The sequence below is a fragment of the Dermacentor variabilis genome, chromosome 2 (genome assembly GCF_050947875.1).
Source record: "Dermacentor variabilis isolate Ectoservices chromosome 2, ASM5094787v1, whole genome shotgun sequence".
NCBI lineage: Eukaryota > Metazoa > Arthropoda > Arachnida > Ixodida > Ixodidae > Dermacentor > Dermacentor variabilis.
In genome coordinates this window covers 162,892,851-162,912,102 of record NC_134569.1, presented here as the reverse complement: position 1 = coordinate 162,912,102, position 19,252 = coordinate 162,892,851, and the positions used below count along the sequence as shown (strand labels likewise).

The 19,252-nt window shown below is 46.8% G+C and overlaps 1 pseudogene; it reads left to right on the top strand.

Annotated features, from left to right (window-relative positions):
- The first annotated feature begins 607 nt into the window (after positions 1-607).
- Positions 608-11,331, top strand: LOC142570522 (uncharacterized; annotated as a pseudogene).
- The last annotated feature ends 7,921 nt before the right edge of the window (positions 11,332-19,252 follow it).

Genomic DNA, 19,252 nt, shown 5'->3' with positions numbered 1-19,252 from the left:
ACTATGTGTACTGCTGGTTAGATGCTGCAGACGTGTACGTGACTGAGTATCTGTTTCTGAGAGTGTGAGTCACTGTAATCCTTGGTTGAAAAAGTGCCAGTCAATATCATTTTTCCAACAAGTTTGCATAGCCGGAAGTAGGAGTGGATGTCAGTGAATTAATTTTGTACTTCTCTGAGTAAATGCGAACGCTGCTGAATGTGCATTGTGAGCATGATAGAAACATGAAACTTGTCTTTATTAAGAACAACACAGAAATATATATACGACAATATCATTTTCTGAAAACTGAGAAAACTGACATAGTTTACTTCATTGCACCCAGCAATTTGCAGGTATAGCTGTACCCTGTGCTTTGAACTAACTTTAGGAGAAATAATTTAAGTATGCATTCTTAGGCAACATTTTGTGTGAAGCATGTGCATTTAAGTGCAATAAAGCCTTTCAAGTGTTACTTTGGGTGTTTCCTTTCATAGTGCTCGAGTAGGTACATAGTTGAAGGGAAAAAAACCAGTCAAAAACACAAAGGACAAGAGAAGTGGTCCACATCACAACGACTGGACTATGAACTGAGCTTTATTAGAAACGGCCTAGTCCCAATCCCAAGATGGTGAACATAATGGACATGAGTGGCATTGCATGTAAGAATATTTTTAGTATGTACATTTATGATGTTGCAGAAGACTATAAGTACAGTAAAAATGTTAGTTGTACTATTGCACTAGGTTGCAGTCTGGCAAATGGCACAGTGGTTGTAACACAAAGTCAAGAGGGAAACCCTGTGCTGAACCTCTCCCCCACCCTTCTATAGGTTTCCCTAATAATTATGTTCTGCTACAAAATTATGAACTGTGAGGCAATTGAGAGCGGGGCGTGATAATGCAATGCTGCTGCTTGGTGATAGCAAGTCATGGGGATCTCGAGAGTTTTCGGCCTTATTCGAAAGATGTATGTTAAGAAATTATTTTATTAGAGATAATATTGCTACGGCACAATATGTGCGATCACGAAAGGCGAGCAGTCTGAAGACGACGACGACGATTAGAAGCTAGCGCGGGCTGTTGCCTCTTGGCCAAGCGCAGCGTATTCCCTTGTAAATATACTTGTAAATAGTTTTTCGTCGGTGTCTTCCTACGTAACATATCTGGTGGAGGTGCGGGGTAAGTAGACCGGATCGGGGAACTCCAGCGACTGCGACAGTGCCGAGAAATGTGCCCGATTCGATGGCAGTAGAACCAAATGGGCTTGTCCTCAGCAGGGCGCCATTCAGATGGGTTGCGGAAACGTGGTGGGTAAGAAGATGCGGGACGGGGCGGAATGGAAGAAGCCGGGCGGGTATCAGGGCGATGGGCCGAGCAGATGGTGTGAAGAGCCATGGTTTCGAACTCCTGGCGGACAACTGCCTGGATCAGTGAGACCGTGACTGCAGATGTGTTGGTGGGACTGGAGTCGAAGGCAGCCGGATAGGCGGCCTCGATCTCACGCCGGACGATCCTGGTAACATCGGCAGTGTTGTTGGGACGAGGAGCGTCGGCACAGGAAGATGTCGCTGGGGTGTTGGGCAGACGGGCAAACTTCTGGTCAATACGTCGGCTTTTGGCGAGTTCCAGGCGGCGCACTCTTTTATAACAGCAGCCACCGTCGCTACGTTGTTGCACACGAGCGAGTTGAAGGCGTCAACGGCAATGCCTTTGAGGATGTGGGAAACCTTGTCTGACTCAGTCATGTGGGTGTCAACTTTGCGGCACAGAGCCAAGACGTCCTGGATGTACGTGACATAGGGCTCTGATGACGACTGCACACGGCCGGAAAGCGCCTTCTGCACGGCAAGCTGGTGACCGTAGGGGTTGCCGAACAAGTCTCGAAGCTGTGTCGTAAGTGAATCCCAACTGGTGAGCTCATCTTTGTGCGTGCGGTACCAAACTCTAGGTGTGCCATCGAGGTAAAAGACTACGTTGGCGAGCATAATAGTAGGGTCCCACCGGTTATTGCGGCTGACGTGTTCATACAGGCTGATCCAGTCATCGACGTCTTCCCCATCTTGGCCTGAGAATACGCCAGGATCACGGGGAGCGGGGAGAGTGATGTAGGTCGTCGAAGTGGCAGCAGTTGTCGGAGCCGGCGGAGTCGGGTTGTCGTCGCCGGGAGCCATGAAGGAAGGCTCGACGTACCGCCCACTGCGAAGCTCCGTGACGAGGTACAGGGAACGTCCACGTGTCTACGCCCCTCGAGCGCCTCTTAGCAGTACTGGACGTTTTTCGTCGAGCCGGTCTGCAACTCAACGCATCCAAGTGCCAATTCGGCCGTCGCCAGATTACCGTTTGGCCATCTCGTTGACGCGAACGGAGTGCAACCGGACCCAGGCAAGATCCATGCTGTTTCGCACTTCCTTGTTCCGAAGTGTGTCAAGGATGTGCGCAGCTTCATCGGCCTTTGTTCGTACTTCCGCCGTTTCGTGAGAAATTTCGCCGCCATAGCACGACCACTAACCGAGCTTTTCAAAAAAGACGCCCCTTCCCAGTGGGGCGATAACGAGGCCTCTGCTTTCTCACATCTAATCGACATTCTCATAACGCCTCCCGTTCCGGCCCATTTCGATCCTTCTGCGCCTACCGAAGTCCGCACTGATGCCAGCGGTCACGGAATTGGCGCGGTACTGGCACAACGCCAGCGTGGCCACGACCGGGTTATCGCTTACGCCAGCAGGCTCCTCTCACCCGCGGAGCGCAACTATTCCATCACTTAGCGTGAGTGTCTAGCCCTAGTTTGGGCGGTTGCGAAATTCCGCCCATACTTATATGGCCGATCCTTTTCCGTTGTCACAGACCATCATGCGCTTTGCTGGTTATGCTCAGTGAAAGATCCTACAGGAAGACTTGTTCGCTGGGCCTTACGCCTCCTAGAATATTCGTATACTGTCACCTATAAATCTGGCCGACTACACAAGGACGCTGACTGCCTGTCTCGCTACCCGGTCGACGAGCCAGACGACGCCGACAGTAGTAGCGCCACCGGCATTTTCTCTGTGTCTGCCTTCGCTAACATCGCCGATGAGCAGTACCGAGACCTATCGCTGCGAGCACTTATCGAGCGTCTGCGCTCTACGCCTACCGACGCATCCGTTCGCCGATATGTCCTCCAGTGCGGCATTCTGTATCGAAGGAACTTCCTCCCTGACAGCTCTGACCTTCTTCTTGTCGTGCCAAAACAGCTACGACAGGCTGTGCTCTTTGAGATGCATGACGCACCCACTGCAGGACATCTTGGGCTAACCCACACGTACGACCGCGTCCGCCGCCGCTTCTATTGGCCTGGTCTCGCTCGCTCCGTTCGACGCTACGTTGCTGCCTGTGATCCCTGCCAGCGTCGGAAAACACCTCAGGTGCTCCCTGCCGGTCATCTCCAGCCGATCACCGTCCCTGTGGAACCGTTCTTTCGTGTTGGATTAGACCTACTCGGTCCCTTTCCCACGTCATCTTCTGGGAACAAATGGGTAGCCGTCGCGACTGATTACGCCACCCGATACGCTATCACTCGGGCTCTCCCTACCAGTTGCGCCACTGACGTCGCGGACTTTCTCTTGCGTAACATTATCTTGCTTCATGGCGCCCCGCGACAGCTCCTTACTGACCGTGGTCGAAACTTTCTCTCGAAAGTTATCGCTGACATTGTGCGTTCCTGCTCCATTCAACACAAACTGACTACCTCATACCATCCTCAAAGCAATGGCCTGACAGAGCGGTTAAACCGTACTCTTACCGATATGCTAGCCAAGTACGTTTCCAAGGACCACCACGACTGGGACATTGCCCTTCCTTACGTAACATTTGCGCACAATTCTTCCCGGCACGACACCGCTGGATTTTCTCCCTTTTATCTACTGTACGGTCGCGAACCTACCTTGCCCTTAGACACGGCACTTCCTCCTGCTGCGGTCTCAACAAGCGAATATGCGCGCGACGCCATCGCCCTCGCCGACCATGAACGCCAGCTTGCCCGTGCTCGACTGACGGCCTCACAAACCACTCAGCAATGCCAGTACAACGCCCGCCATCGTGACGTACAGTTTTCGTCTGGTGCGCTCGTGCTCCTGTGGTCGCCCACTCGTCACGTCGGACTTTCAGAGAAGCTCCTTTCGCGATACAAAGGGCCCTACCGTGTGCTGCGCCAGGTGACGCCTGTGACTTACGAAATTGCTCCCGTGGATTCAACCTCGTCCTCTCCTCTGGCATCTAGTGATGTCGTACACGTCAATAGGCTCAATGCCTACTACACTACATCCGAGTCCAATCTTTAGTCGCTCCGGGACGGCGCTTTTACCGCCGGGGGTAGTGCTACGGCTCAAGATGTGCGATCACGAAAGGCGAGCAGTGTGAAGACGGCGACGACGATTAGAAGCTAGCGCGGGCTGTTGCCTCTTGGCCAAGCGCAGCGTATTGCCTTGTAAATATATTGTAAATAGCTTTTCGTCGGTGTCTTCCTACGTAACAATATGAAAACAGGATTGATCTGTCAAACTTATATTTTAAGCCGTAGACATATACAAGAAATAACAAGAATATATCTGTTTGTAGGAGATTGATCTGAACAATTAAGCAGAACTAAGGGCTCCCACATTTAAAGCCCTCAAATCTATTTGCCCCCTTTTCCTCGCTACAGAGAAGCTTTCGACCCTGGATACAGCAGTATGTCGTACAAACTAGATGTAGTTTGCCTGCAAGGTTTCAAGGTGGCCTTCGTCTCAATCCCGTCTATATAGAATAGTGACAAGCCGAGCCTGATGTTTCAAGCCAATAAACACCATGTTTAGTCCGTTAACACTTTGTGTGTAGCCAGTAGGGCTGGGCATCGACTGATTAAAAATGTTGGATATTAGCCAGCCACTAATCAACACAATGGTCATGCTTGTTGATGTGCACAAAACCTAAAAAAAGCTTATTCCACATTTATACATTGCATTAGATAATTGTTTTTGCCCTTACAGACGTGCGCCATGCATTTCACAGATTTACGGAATAGGAGTTCAGTCGCAGTGGCAAATTTCGCTAGTATTTTTCTACTATAAAAACTTCATATGCCAGAGAACATTTGAGTTGCTCCAGAAAAGTTAGCAATGCGTTGAAATTCCTCGATTGTACATCTGTTTGGGCACTGGCTCTATGCAGGAAATAGTGAGATTGTGCTTAATACCCTGCAAAGTGTTGTATCACCACCACTGTGGTTTGAAATCAAACGCCACCTGACAAGTTGTCTGCCTTCTCACTTTCAGGGGAATACATATGTATAGGTGCTCTTGAAATCCTGCTGTGACGAAAATATGGTGATTTCAACACAGAAATTAAACTTGTATGTATAAAGAATTCCATGTATAGTTTAAGACAACATGCTTGACTAATTAATCACGGATGACTTGCACCAATTAACCTGATTCAAATCTAATAATGAATAAAGCGTTAGCCAATATTATGACAGGGTATCAATAAATCACCTAGCCCACATAGTCAGCAGGCCCAAGCAAGCTTCTCATTGCAATGGAAAATTATTGTGGGGCTGTTCCTTTTCTAATTTCCAAATTTTTTGGGGTAAGACACATATTTTTGGGGGGAAGACAAGCTCCTAGTGGATATCGGTAGATTGAAATAAGCCATCCTGGTTTGTGAAACAAGTGTGTAGCTTGAACTAGGGCTTAACTTTTTGTTGCGAAGGTAAAATATATATGTTGCTGCTTGGTTACAAGGATGAACCCACGTTTTCAACCAACAAGGACGCAACACCACCATTGCTCATGTAGAGTACCGACAAGGGGCTAACAATATTACATATGTGCAATCCTTTCAACATTATCGCCTTAACCATCATGAAACAGCAACACTAGGGAGAGCAGCTGCTTGCCGCCATGCCAAAGTGACATCCAGTGCAAAATTTTAATTTTATTGAGCTTGAAACTTCCTGCTGCGCTAACTTTATGCTGAGCTGGCTGATTGAAAATTCGACGCCCAAGTGATGTCATTTCAAAAATGAAAGGCAGTGCACACTTATTGCAGCTATAGGAATTGGAGTAGTATGCCTGCTAAGCAAAAGAGCTTTCACAGCGAAGCTATATATGGCTAGGCAAAACCAAAATCTGTTCGTCCGATGGGCACACAAACTATCATCAGCAATAGTTCGAGTGCCGTTGTCTTCTTCCATAGCTGGCACAACTCAGCGCAACTGCACGAACACAATGGTGCAAATTGTCGCGCCTTCGTCGTCTTATTCCGCAGCTGGCTCCCTTGTGCGAAAAACTATCAGCATCAGCTATGGCTCAAGCGTTGTTTTCTTCCACAGCTGGCTTCGCTGCCGCCTATCATTCCAGAGTAGAATTTCACTTCTGTTGTAATGGGGAGGCCACGTTTACGGGGGTATGGGGATATGAGCCATCCATTGTCTTACGTGAAGGACAGATCTAACAACAGAGGTGATACGCTAATGTGTGTGGGTACCTATCGGCACGATGACCACCAATCAGGACAATAAATATGTTCGTACTTTGGTAAAAGTTATGTCACCTCTGTGCCATGCGCCAAACAGCTTCGCTGGTCACCCACCTTCACAGAGTAGAGTGGTTCACCATATTTTTTTTTTGAGCGGTGGGTTAACAGTAAGACCACTTGTGTTTTTGGCGGTGCAGCTGTAATTGTGCAGCTTAATTCAGGGGCAAGAAGCAAGGCATTCAAGTGCACTGCTGCAATTTCACAGTGCAATTAGTTGAAATATCAATGAACGTATGTGGTGCAGTTGTACAGCTAGTTCCATATTTAATTAAACAGAAATAAGAGGTCTATTCAATTCTAACAAGTTGCTACAAAGACAACCCATACGGGTTTCTCCATAGTGGAGCTTCGTAGTTGAAAAATTCGCAAGGTGGAGTTGTACACCTACAAAGTGAAGTAATCCACCTTCTTTCCACGTTGTTGGTTTACACAAAATTTCTTTCTCAATTGGCGTTGCTTTGGGCTTTTAATGAGTTCGACTAAATGCAGCCATCTGCTATCCACCTAATTAGCTTAAATGGTGAAGTGATTGCCCCGGAAAGAAAGTAGGTATTGCTTTGTTTGAGTCCCAGAACAGGACGAATTCTTCCTCATCTGCAAAGTTTTACCTTCGAGGAACCTGTATGGGTCTCCTTTGTAGCAATTTCATATAATTGAGTGCATGTCTCATTTGCACTTCAATATTTACTTCTCCACCTTGCAGGTTTCACAGAATTCCTCAATCAAGTTACACTCTCGTTTGACCAATTTAAGGCTCCTTTTACTACATTTCTTGTCACCCTGGCAATGCATTCCTATTAAACAAGCAACTATGTATGTGCCTCTTTTTTTCAGATGCTTGGGAAGCTATGGAGCAGTGATAAGACCATCAAGGAACTCGCAGGTGTGAGCACGCTTGATGCCGTGAAAAGGAAAGCTGTGGAATTTGGAATGTGTCGCAATGAGGACCTGAAGGTTTCTAAATGTACTATGAGCTTATGCTTATGACTCTCAATATATTCTTAATTCCATGACAAACAAGGAGATACATATAGGAAATGCATAGTATCTTTGCTTTTCGTATTTTCAGGCTGTTATTTGCTCCTGTGAGTGTAGTTGATGTGGCTGGCCTCATCGTTGCTTACAGCTGTTGAGGCTGTCATTGCATGCCTTTTTCTTCATGCTCTGGCTTGGATAAGCAGCACTGTAATTTTGTTGTAATCCAATGGAATAATAATAATATTTGGGGTTTTACGTGCCAAAACCACTTTCTGATAATGAGGCACGCCGTAGTGGAGGACTCCGACAATTTGGACCACCTGGGGTTCTTTAACGTGCACCTAAATCTAAGCACACGGGTGTTTTCGCATTTTGCCCCCATCGAAATGCGGCCGCCGTGGCCGGGATTCGATCCCGCGACCTCGTGCTCAGCAGCCCAACACCATAGCCACTGAGCAACCACGGCGGGTTAATCCAACGGAAGCCATGTTACATGAAGAGTTGTGCCGGGTATGGATAAGCATCAATTTATAGCACTAGGTGGCAGCCTGAAGGGATCAGCTGAAGGTACTAAATGATGCAAAGTTTGGGATGGCCTGACATGGCTGCTGCTCATCTTTCGAAGCACTGAATGTTGTATGTGGCTGCTCCTAAGAAATGTGCCTTGTTTAGTGTTAGTTTGTGTTACATTTGTTTGTAATCTGGTGTTTGCTATACAAAGTGCAGACTACAAAGGCAAATGATTTCATTTGAGCTCTCAGGGCTGTGCGATTGGTGTTTTTTGTGCAGAATAAGGAGGTTCATGTGCTCACCCCTTCGTAGATTTCTGAATGTAGCTAGAACTCACCGGTGGCGAAGCCTGAAATTGGTGTGTATTTCATTTCTGTGTACAAGGTAATAAATACGCTATGCTGCTTGCAGGTCTATCTACTTGATGGAACAGCGGTTGATGAAGAGGCTGGTTGGGAATCCGTGGAGAGTGGCACTCATACGTTCACTGTGTGCAATGGTGAAAGGATTTCAGGCAAGTCTATTCAAACATCACTACTTTTACTGAAAAGATACACGTGCTAATTTCAGGTACACTTTCTATACCAGATGTTATGGTGATGTTGTGGTGCTGTTGTGGTCTAAGTTGAAGGCTATGCTTCATGCTTTTCAGGCGACGATGAAGTCAGGTCATCGAGCAGCAGAGACCTGGCACCAACTTTCGTTTCTAAGGTATAGCTCTCTTGGAAAAACCTTAGCCAGGATGTGCTGGATGCCTTAGACAAAGGTGTATATCTTCGGTCACCAGAAAAACAGGAAGTAGTGAGAGTGATAGCAGCTGCATGCGAAAAAGCCAAAGACTGAACTTCTGCGAAAGAAATCAGGAACATCGCAAACTATGCTGTCGGCAAATTCCCACATTCACTTGGTGACCCTAGCTCCAGCTCAAACTGAGTTTCCTCGGTGGGCTTAGCCTACAAGATTGAAACAAGAATTGAGAACACCCTCTGAGGCTGTAAGCGTCTCGCAGAGGCATTTTCAGGTAGCACAAAGAGAAAAAACAAACCTCGTATTCTTTGTATGGCTGCATTGATTGGCGGCCTGCTACTGTCACATTAAGCCTGATGAACTAGAATCATCAAATAATGTTTTGGCTGAGCAAGCGTCGAAAGCACCATGTGAAGAGGACATTCCCCTCCAGAGGAAGGCAATGGGAGATTGCTACCCTTTGATGAGAGCCTTTATAAATTCTTCAGAGCCAGTACACTCAGCCAAGCAAATTAAGGAGATGGGGCCATTACTGTTTAAGAAGGAACGTCTTCTCGACCATTTCCAAAGGTATATGTTTCATTGAGCTAGGGGGCTTTTATTCATATTGTGTAACTATAGTAGTATAACCAGCAGAAAAGAGAAACTGAAATGGTTGCTTAACTTGAACAAAAGTAAATTGAAAATGGAGGAACTTGGCAGTGAGTGATTTCACCATTCTTCTCTGATTGGTCCGGTCTCAGCTTGAGAATACACAATTCTTAACAGCTCTGCCCATGTGAGTTCCAGGAACAAAGTGGAAGTGACGAGCTGAGTGAGAAAGTAGGTAGAAACATGTCGCCATCGGTTCCAGCAGAAGTACAGTTGCCTTTCAGCCTCTCTTCCTGTGTTTGCTTCACACTAGCAGTACCCATAGTGACCTTTGTGGTTTCTAGCCGGGGTATGTTGAAGTAGAGCAGAGACATTCTGTCAAGGCTATTTGTGGGGCAGTGACTGCCATAACTGCTGCAAAATAGCTCTGCAGTAGACTTCAGTAACGCCGACTACAATAGTACTCTTACTGTCCATATCTTGTTGTGAACAGCATTTGAAGCAACTGCATCTGAAGCTGGGGCGTGCTTTTAGCTTTAATGTAGCTGGAAGCAGCTCAGAATACCTTTATGGACAAAATAGCAGCAGAGAGAAATTTTCCTCGTTCTTTGTGCTGTGGCGACAATATTTCTTCGCAGGCAAAGGAGTTACCTTAAGTGCACTTCAGCAAGATCGATTGATTTATCCTGGAGTTTTAAATGGAAAAACAAGTTCTGATTATGAGGCACACCTTAGTGAAGGGCTCCGGATTACTTTTGAACACCTGGGGTTCCTTAACATCAGCAAGATCCAGACAGAAAGGCTGAAGTACATAAAAGCTAAAGAATTTCGGGATTTCTGTTACGTATATCAATTCGAAATTTTTTGCCCATATGCGTGCTTGAAACCAACGAAGCATGTAAAATAAGGCAGTTAAAATTGTAGGGTCAAAATTTCCCCTTGCATTAGTGTATGCAAAACCACGTATATATCAATGTTTATGCAGCGCAGTTAAAGCATGCTGAAGGATACCGAGTTTGGAAGCTGTAGGGCATAGAGAAAGCCACTTAGGTCGGGATGATGCAAGAATGTAGGTTATGTATACCTACAGTGTGCAAACCTGCCCTCTAGCTTGTGAATTGGTCGATGATAGCAGGACTGGAATGCTTGGGACTGTTTGCGTTTTTGTAGGAAACGAAAATATGCACAGGTGCTGACTTGCAACTAAACTTTCAACCATGGATGGAACACAATGCAGCCAAATCATGTGTTGATGCAGATAACACAAATGTGATAAATGATTAAGAAATATAACAGGCTTATGCCTCTGCAAGTATTTCTATGATGTACCAATGGGCCAAGCTCTTTATTCTTCCGTATGTAAGAAATATATGGGCACATAATCACATTTTATTCTCTGCATCTCTTTCTTTAAGACTTACAGGGGTGCGAATGGATGGAAGGCTGAGCAACATACGAAGAGATGTAGTGCTGCTGCTTACATCGTTCTTGCGCTCGAACACGGAGAATGACGCAGCGCTGGAGTGGAGATTGAAGATAACGCAAGCAGAGACCAGTTTGGGTGACAAGGATGCTGCATTGGTCAGTCTTATACCCCTTGTGGTGTCCTACTTCAAAGATGGCCTCACCCAACTCGTACAAGTACACGAGGTCAAAGCCGGGGTTAATCTGCATGCATTGTATGCAAGTCACACGTGCACAAGGCTTAGTCAGTTCTTGGGGTGTAATGTTGGCAGTGTAAAGAGGCGTTATAGTTCATTTGCTAAAGCGCTCAGATAGCACAGAACCGCAGCGAGAAGACACAGAGCTTCGGCAACACAGGCACAATGCTTCCAACCACTCGTTGTCGTCGTCTTTCTCTAAGCAGTGCCTACTGCTCATTCTCCTGCAGTACAATTGCCTCGCCGGGGAAGAGGAGCCGTCTCGGCGACCTACGGGCAAGATAGCACAGGCGGGTCAAAGCACGGCTTGAGCCGCTGAACGTGCACGATTTCGCGCCCTCGGCGGCGCTTATCGGAAGGCGGCCCAAGGGGTTTTACCAAATAGTTCACAGGAGACGTTTGACTGATGACATGGTAGGGACCCTGGTACTTGGACACAAGCTTGGGTGAAAGTCCAGTGCTGGTAGCGGGAACCAAAAGCCAGACTACTGAGTCAGGGGCATAGGGTACCGGAGAAGAGGGAATATACCGAAGGTGCTACTGTCGCTGCTGATCTTCCAAAGTAAATGTGCAGGCGAGCTTCCGGCACTCTTCCGCGTGTGCAGAAGCCTCGGACAGGGTAGTAGCCTCCGTTGTGTCAGGGCGATACGGAAGGATGGTGTCCATTGTGAAGGAAGGCTCGCGTCCGTAAAGAAGAAAGAACGGGGAAAATCCTGTAGTGGTCTGTGTGGCGGTATTATAAGCGTACGTCACGAAGGGTAGAATTCGGCCCCAATTGGTTTGGTCAGATGTGACGTACATGGCTAACATATCGCCAAGAGTGCGGTTAAAGCGCTCAGTCATGCCATTGGTTTGCGGGTGGTATGCAGTAGAGGTACGGTGAATTAGGTTGCATTCCTTGAGCAGGGCTTCTATAACATCAGACAGAAAGACGGGGCCTCTGTCGCTCAGCAACTCTCTGGAGCTCCATGGCGAAGTATGATGTTACGCAGAAGGAACCAGGCAACATCCCGCGCAGATGCGTTGGGCAGAGGCGAAGTTTCGGCGTAGCGTGTGAGATGGTCAATCGCCGCTATCACCCAGCGGTTGCCATCCGAAGTACTCGGAAGGGGCCCATAAATGTCAACTCGACCCTGTCAAAGGCCCGTCCCGGACAAGGCAACGGTTGCAGTGGAGCGGCTAAGGCATGAGGGGTATTCTTGCGGCGTTGGCGAGCGATGCAGGAGCGGACACATTAGCGGACGAATCGGTACATCCCGCACCAGTAATACCGAATTCGCAGGCGCGCGCATGTTTTGAGTACTCCTGTACGTGCGCATTGCGGGTCGTCGTGAAACGCTGCACATATATCCGAACCTAGATGCCGAGGAACCACGAGTAACCATTTGCGCCCATCCGAGAGGTAGTTACGACGGTATAGGAGCCCGTCACGAACAGCAAAGTGGTGTGCTTGGCGACGCAATGCACGGCCAGTAGAAGGCCCTGATGGGTCTGACAGAAAAGCCAGCATAGCAACAATCCATGGGTCCTTCTGCTGCTCCGAAAGCATATCCATGGAGGTTAGGGAGGACTCGCATATTTGTACTTTCTGATGATTGGGCTGGCCTGACACAGGGGAGCGAGACAAGGCATCCGAGTCCGAGTGTTTACGGCCAGAGCGGTACAGCACTCGAATATCATACACTTGGAGGCGAAGCGCCCATCGAGCGAGGCGGCCTGAGGGATCTTTCAAGGACGACAGCCAGCAGAGTGCATGGTGGTCCGTGATTTCGTCGAACGGGCGGCCGTAGAAGTAAGGACGAAACTTAGTTATGGCCCAAATGATAGCCAGGCATTCTTTTTCTGTAACGTAATAGTGTGCTTTCGCTTTTGTGAGTGCGCGGCTAACGAAGGCAACAACGTATTCATCGAAGCCAATCTTTCGTTGTGCAAGAACAGCACCAATGCCGACGCCACTGGCATCCATGTGAGTTTCTGTCCGTGCGCTTGGGTCAAAATGTCGGAGTATGGGGGGTGTGGTTAAAGACGGCGCAGCGTCGTGAATGCGGCATCGCAAACTGGCGGCCAGGCCAAGAGGTCGTGGTTACCTGCGAGACGCTGCGTCAAAGGAGCTATTATGGTGGCGAAGTTGCGGATGAAACGACGAAAATAAGATCATAATCCGATGAAGCTGCGGAGTTCTTTTGTGGTCTTTGGTCGTGGGAATTCGGTAACGGCTTGGAGTTTGGTTGGATCTGGGAGCACACCATCTTTCGAAACAACGTGGCCAAGGATGACTAGCAGCCAGGCGGCGAAGCGACACTTCTTTAAGTTTAGCTGGAGTCCAGCATCGGCAAGGCAAGTGAGCACGCGTTTGAGGCGGAACAGGTGAGATTAAACGTCTGGGGAAAAAGATGACAATGTCATCGAGATAACAAAGGCATGCCTGCCATTTGAAGCCGCGGAGGATATTATCCATCATGCTTTCAAATGTTCCAGGCACATTGAAGAGGCCAAAGGGCATCACGGTAAATTCATATAGGCCATCAGGGGTAACAAATGCTGTTTTCGGAGGGTCTGCGTCAGCCACCGGGACCTGCCAATAACCGGATCGAAGTCTAAGGACGAAAATAATTCAGCGCCTTGGAGGAAGTCCAGTGCGTCGTCAATACGGGGAAGAGGATAGACATCTTTCCGGGTTATCTTATTTAGACGCCGATAGTCCACACAAAAACGAATAGTCCCATCTTTCTTTTTGACCAGCACTACCGGCGAAACCCAGGGACTGTGTGATGGCTGTATCACGCCGCGTCGAAGCATGTCTCCTACGTGCTCATCGATGACGCGGCGCTCCGTCGCGGACACACGGTCTGGACGTTGGCGTAGCGGTGCGTGGCTGCCGGTGTCGATGTGATGAACGACTGTGGAGGTACGTCCTAAAGATTGTTTTTGGAGGTCGAAAGAAGTTCGAAATTGGCTAAGGAGGTCAACGATCTGCGTGCGCTGACTCCGAGTGAGGTTAGGCTCAATAAATGGAGCAAACGTTCGGTCAGGTGCATGCGCAGGCACAGATACAGGGAGAGCCATGGCGTCAACGTGAAGAGGAGTCGAGTCATCGGGCACATGGTACACAGAGCTCGTGTCGAATTCGTCAGCAAAACCGAGGCACTCGCCACGATGTAAGCTTGATGGACATGCAAACGGATTCGAAACGTATAGTGCGCTGGAGCCCTGGCGAAAGGGAAGGAGGGCAAAGGGAAGCAAGAAGGGATGACGGCGTGCAGCAAGTTGAGATGGCGTGAAAAGAGCTGTGGAATCGCAGAAAGCAGCACAGGAAACGAGTACAAGGGCGGCAGAGAAAGGAGGGATATCCGCGTCGGTGGCGACGAACACCCGAGCAGAAGGTGGAGGCAAAGCTTCAGAAGAACTGCCGCAAAATGGAGTCAGCGCGAGTTCCGCACTAGCAAAATCAATACCAGCGTGATGAGATGAGAGGAAGTCCCATCCTAGAATGATGGCATGAGAGCATCGGGGAAGAACAACAAACTGAATGTGGTGTAGACTGTCTTGTATGGCGACATGAATGGTACATGTTCCTAAGGGCTCAATTAGCTCAGCGCTTCCTGTACGTAGCGAAATGACAGAAAACGGCGTCGCGACTTTACCGAGCTTACGGCGAAGCTGGTCGGCAATCACGGACACTGCGGCACCCGTGCGGACAAGCGCGTGAACGGCGACACCTTCGGCAAAAACTTCAATGACGTTCGTAGGCAATAAACCAGGGCTTGAGCAGTTCGAAGAGATCGCAGTTCTTGCCTCCGGAACTGCGCCTTTTAGTTTTCCTCCACAGCTGGAGGGCGGCGGACGATGGGGGAGAGGGAACGTCGACGGGGAGATGGAGACCAACGTGTGTTGAAGCTTCGGGTAAGAGGAGATGAAGGGCCCATTACACAAAACTAGACCCTAACCCGACTTTGGTTTACAGCAACCTTATGCAAAGTACAATAGCGGAGCTCCTGTCCCAAGAACTGATCAGCCAGTCTGAATATAGCTTTATGATGCCCAAGAACAAAGGAGCAGGCCGCTTTTATCTTCTTCCTAAAATACACCAGGTTCCCGTCGAATAAATATTCACAGCAGAAATCCCAGTTCGGCCTATAGTGCCTAATAACAACACACCTACCGAGTCACTATCTAAATTCTTAAATCACCACTTGTCAGACATCCCGCCCACCCTCCCACCTTTTGTTCTAGACGCCTCACTTCCTTCGAATTATCGACGGCATTAACGGCAAACAAATCCTGCCAGACAGCGCTATTCTAGTAACTTTAGATGTTTCTGCCCTTTACACTAACATACCCATGATTCAAGGAATCGAAGCCGTATCAAAGTCCCTCACAGTCAGTGCCCAAGCGCACGCTCCTGAAGTTTACCTGTCACTCCTTAGGTTAGTTGTCACACAAAACTATTTCGAATTCGTGTCTGCTCAGTATTTGGCACAAGCATGGGAACACCATTCGCTCCCACGTATGCCAACATTTTCATGCGGCAGCTTGAAGCAAACCTCATATAAATCATACCCTTTAAAACCCCACACGTATCTGCGTTACATTGATGACATATTTATAATATGGGAACATGGCATAAGTGCGCTTATCGATCTAATTAGCCATTTCAACCACTTTCACCCGAGTAATAACTTTACAGCTCGCCTCTCTCCTAGTCAAATCAACTTCCTCGACACGATGGTCTACATAGAAAATGGAAAACTGAGAACAACACTACCGGAAGCCTACGGATAGCCAGCAGTATTTGGACTACACCAATCATCATCTGTGACACTGCAAGCGAGGAATTTTTGGCGGACAAGCAAAACCAAGAAGAATATTTAGTGGTACAACGATTATATCCACCATCTAAATGACTTCAATGCAACGCTAGGAGAAACTATCCACACATTCTTCTCGGCACGACTTATGACAAGATTGAACAGGCAGCTAGAATTGGCTAAGAAACAGCCTACATCAGAATCTGAGAGCCCACTAGTTTATATAACAAAATATTTTAACGCACTCCCGAACATAAACAACCTGCTACAAAAATAGCACCCAATATTATCAAGTAATGAGCGTCTGAGAAAAGTGTTCCCGGTGATACCAAGAGTAACCTATCGCCGCAAAAGAAATTTCAAAAACATGTTAGTGCATGCCAAAGTCAGCCAACATCATTCCCCCGTAATAAAAGCATGCTCTCGCTTCAGGTGCAAATACTAGAGGCACCTTCAAAGTGACCTTAAAATTAAAAGCACCGCAAATGGTTGTGTACACGAAGTGAAAGCTAGCTCTACTTGCACTAGTTCCGATATAATATGCTTGAGTGTTCCTTCTGTAAGAATGAATATATCAGTAAAACGGGACAATCAAGGACGTCAAGTTAAACAGACATCGCTCAGACACAGCTAAAAAGCTTCCCTAAGGCGTCGCCGGAAATTTCATGCAACCAGGTGATAACTGATGAACTTAAGCTCTATATCCTACAGTCAAATTTCAATTCTACACGAGACAGAAAATACAGAGAATCATACCTCATCCATAAATTCGAGACATTGCAACCGATTGGCATAAACGTTTGAAAGGGAGATTTAGAATTTATTCGCTGTCCTAAATTTCAAAGTATGTGGGCAACAGCACTTATTTATCACTGGGTTGGCCTGTACCCCTCCTCCCCTCCCCCTTTTTCAATATACATGTACTTCGATATTTTTTTTGCTTGTCAACAGTATTCCAGCCTCCCCTCCACCCTTTACTTATATTTATTCCCCTCATTCGTTCATTTATATATTCATAAATTTTTCCTTCAAAGAGCTACATTTTCTGCCACTAATTTTATTCTATCTTTCACGGAAACGATAGTTCACTAACCTCCAGTAAAGCAGATAGTACCCCACGTGCCCTTGTTGTGCAGGCCCCTTCAACGAAAAATGGAACCTGCAATGACACGTCCATTGGCTCACATACGTTGCTTCCTCTACCGACGTTGAGAGCACAAGTTTCTCCTGAATTCTACACCCTCGCTGCTAACACACCTTGAGTAGTTACCCGCCTTACCCTCTCTCCCCTTTAGAAGAAACGCACCTATATATACTGTGCCGAAGAGAGCATAAGCCGCCTTGAAAAAGACAAGTCCACTTGTTGAAACATTGGTTCCGGCTTTCATCTTGTTCTTGTTTTTCTCATCATCTTGAATTTCAATCTCCCGCATTCCCCTTGTTTTGCCAGTAGTTTTCAAATATAATTGAGCTACATTAAGTATTTCTGTGCCACACTATCGCATTAGATTTTTCACTCTATTAAAATTATGATGCACCTGATGCCTGATACTAGAACTGTCACTCAGGCAAATATTTCTACTGTAAAACCAGTGGAACTGTCAGGCTAAAGGTTATACATTATTGATAAGGTTCAATTTTCAACACCTAACTGGAAAAACAGTCAATACATGCTTATGCAAGCAGGAAAGGTGGTGTTATTACTTGTTACTTGTGATGTCATTCTTTCTATTGGGTTTAGGCGTGTAAGGTTCTACAATGTTCAACCGTTATCTTTCTAACCTCAAATGATTGGATATATTTTACTTTAGATTCCCAAGGAATATCACAAAGGGCCTTTTCATGAATGTTAGGCAAACTAAACAAGTCACTCTCACAATCCTAAGGATTTAAGCACACAAACTGATCAGTTCCCTAATGCAGTGCAGTTATAATGAGCATGCTGCTCGGTTTTGAACCGATCAGAAGAAATGCTATGATATGTTTGCTTTGTTCCTCAATTGTTTTGTATTTCCATCACACACATAGACAGGCCTAGAGACAATATAGAAACATAATAAGAAAGCTGCTTCTCTCGTGTGCATTTCTTGGTTATAAAAATAAGACATATACGTTTAGATTATAAAAAAGGTTGACTTCTTGCCTCACTGACAAGGTTTCCTGGTCCAGACACTAAGGATAGATATACAGCAAGTGTGTTTCAGTTGGAAGTAGCCTACATTTCACATATACAAAAATGTTTCATTCACTAAAGTTTATGTGATTACTTTAAGCTGTGGTAGCCCTCTTTCTTGTGTCAGGCATCAACAGAGATGACCGGCAATTTTCTTGACACCCTGCCCGTTTGCCCAGTCATAGTTGCACTTGGTGAGCTTTCTCAGCCTTGTTTTATTTACCAATCTGTCAGAATATGTCCTATACCCAAAAGTCCGAAATGCACTCTTCATCATGAAGAAAAGCAAGTAACTGCAAAGGCCGTGAGGAAGTTTCTGAATGGCTGGATGGTGTATGTCACCAAATACTAAACAAAATCATCGTAATCTGTCTAATGCCTCTTGCCACAGCTGTGGCTGCTTTATGGCCCAATTACAGCTGTTTAGTTGTTTGGAAGTTGCTTACTATTCCGATTGTCGATACCAAGCTAAAAATAGATGTAATTACAACAAATCAAAGAAAAATTGCACCTTGAAAAAAGTTAAACCTCAGACTGTGATGAAGTTCTACAGAAAGCTAGATTAGCTCATTGCATTAAGATCAATCAGCATAAATGACTAGGTAAGTTTGTGGCTTGCCTGTTACGCTCTTTGGTTTATGCTATGTTCCTACACGAATAAGTTTCCACAAAGCAGGCTTCATGCAGTTGGTGATGTTGAAGCACGTGTTGCTACACTCGTATATGTTTCAGCTGAATCATTATCATCATCATCAGCCTGGTTACGACCACTGCAGGGCAAAGGCCTCTCCCATACTTCTCCAACTACCCCGGTCATGTACTAATTGTGGCCATGTTGTCTCTGCAAACTTCTTCATCTCATCCGCCCACCTAACTTTCTGCCGCCATGTGCTGCGCTTGCCTTCCCTTGGAATCCATTCTGTAACTCGTAATGACCATCGGTTAATGACCGTAGGGATATTCAGCTGAATATGTTGAAACAAATAGTGAACTGGTCACTTTTCTCAGGTGCCATTCCATCAGAGTTGAGAGGGTACTTGTTTGCGACTAATTATGGCAATGTGCAGCCAGTAGTAAATTGATTTGATGTAGACATTGCTGCAGCACTTGCTGATACTTGGAATGGAGACCCTTGTTAGGATAAGAACCTTCATCTAGAGTTTCCAGCTCTCTTCACCACCAGTGACTTACCAAGAGCCTCTCGGCTCATTCGTCAATGCTGAAGCAAGGTGGAGGGCACAGGGGTGTCAC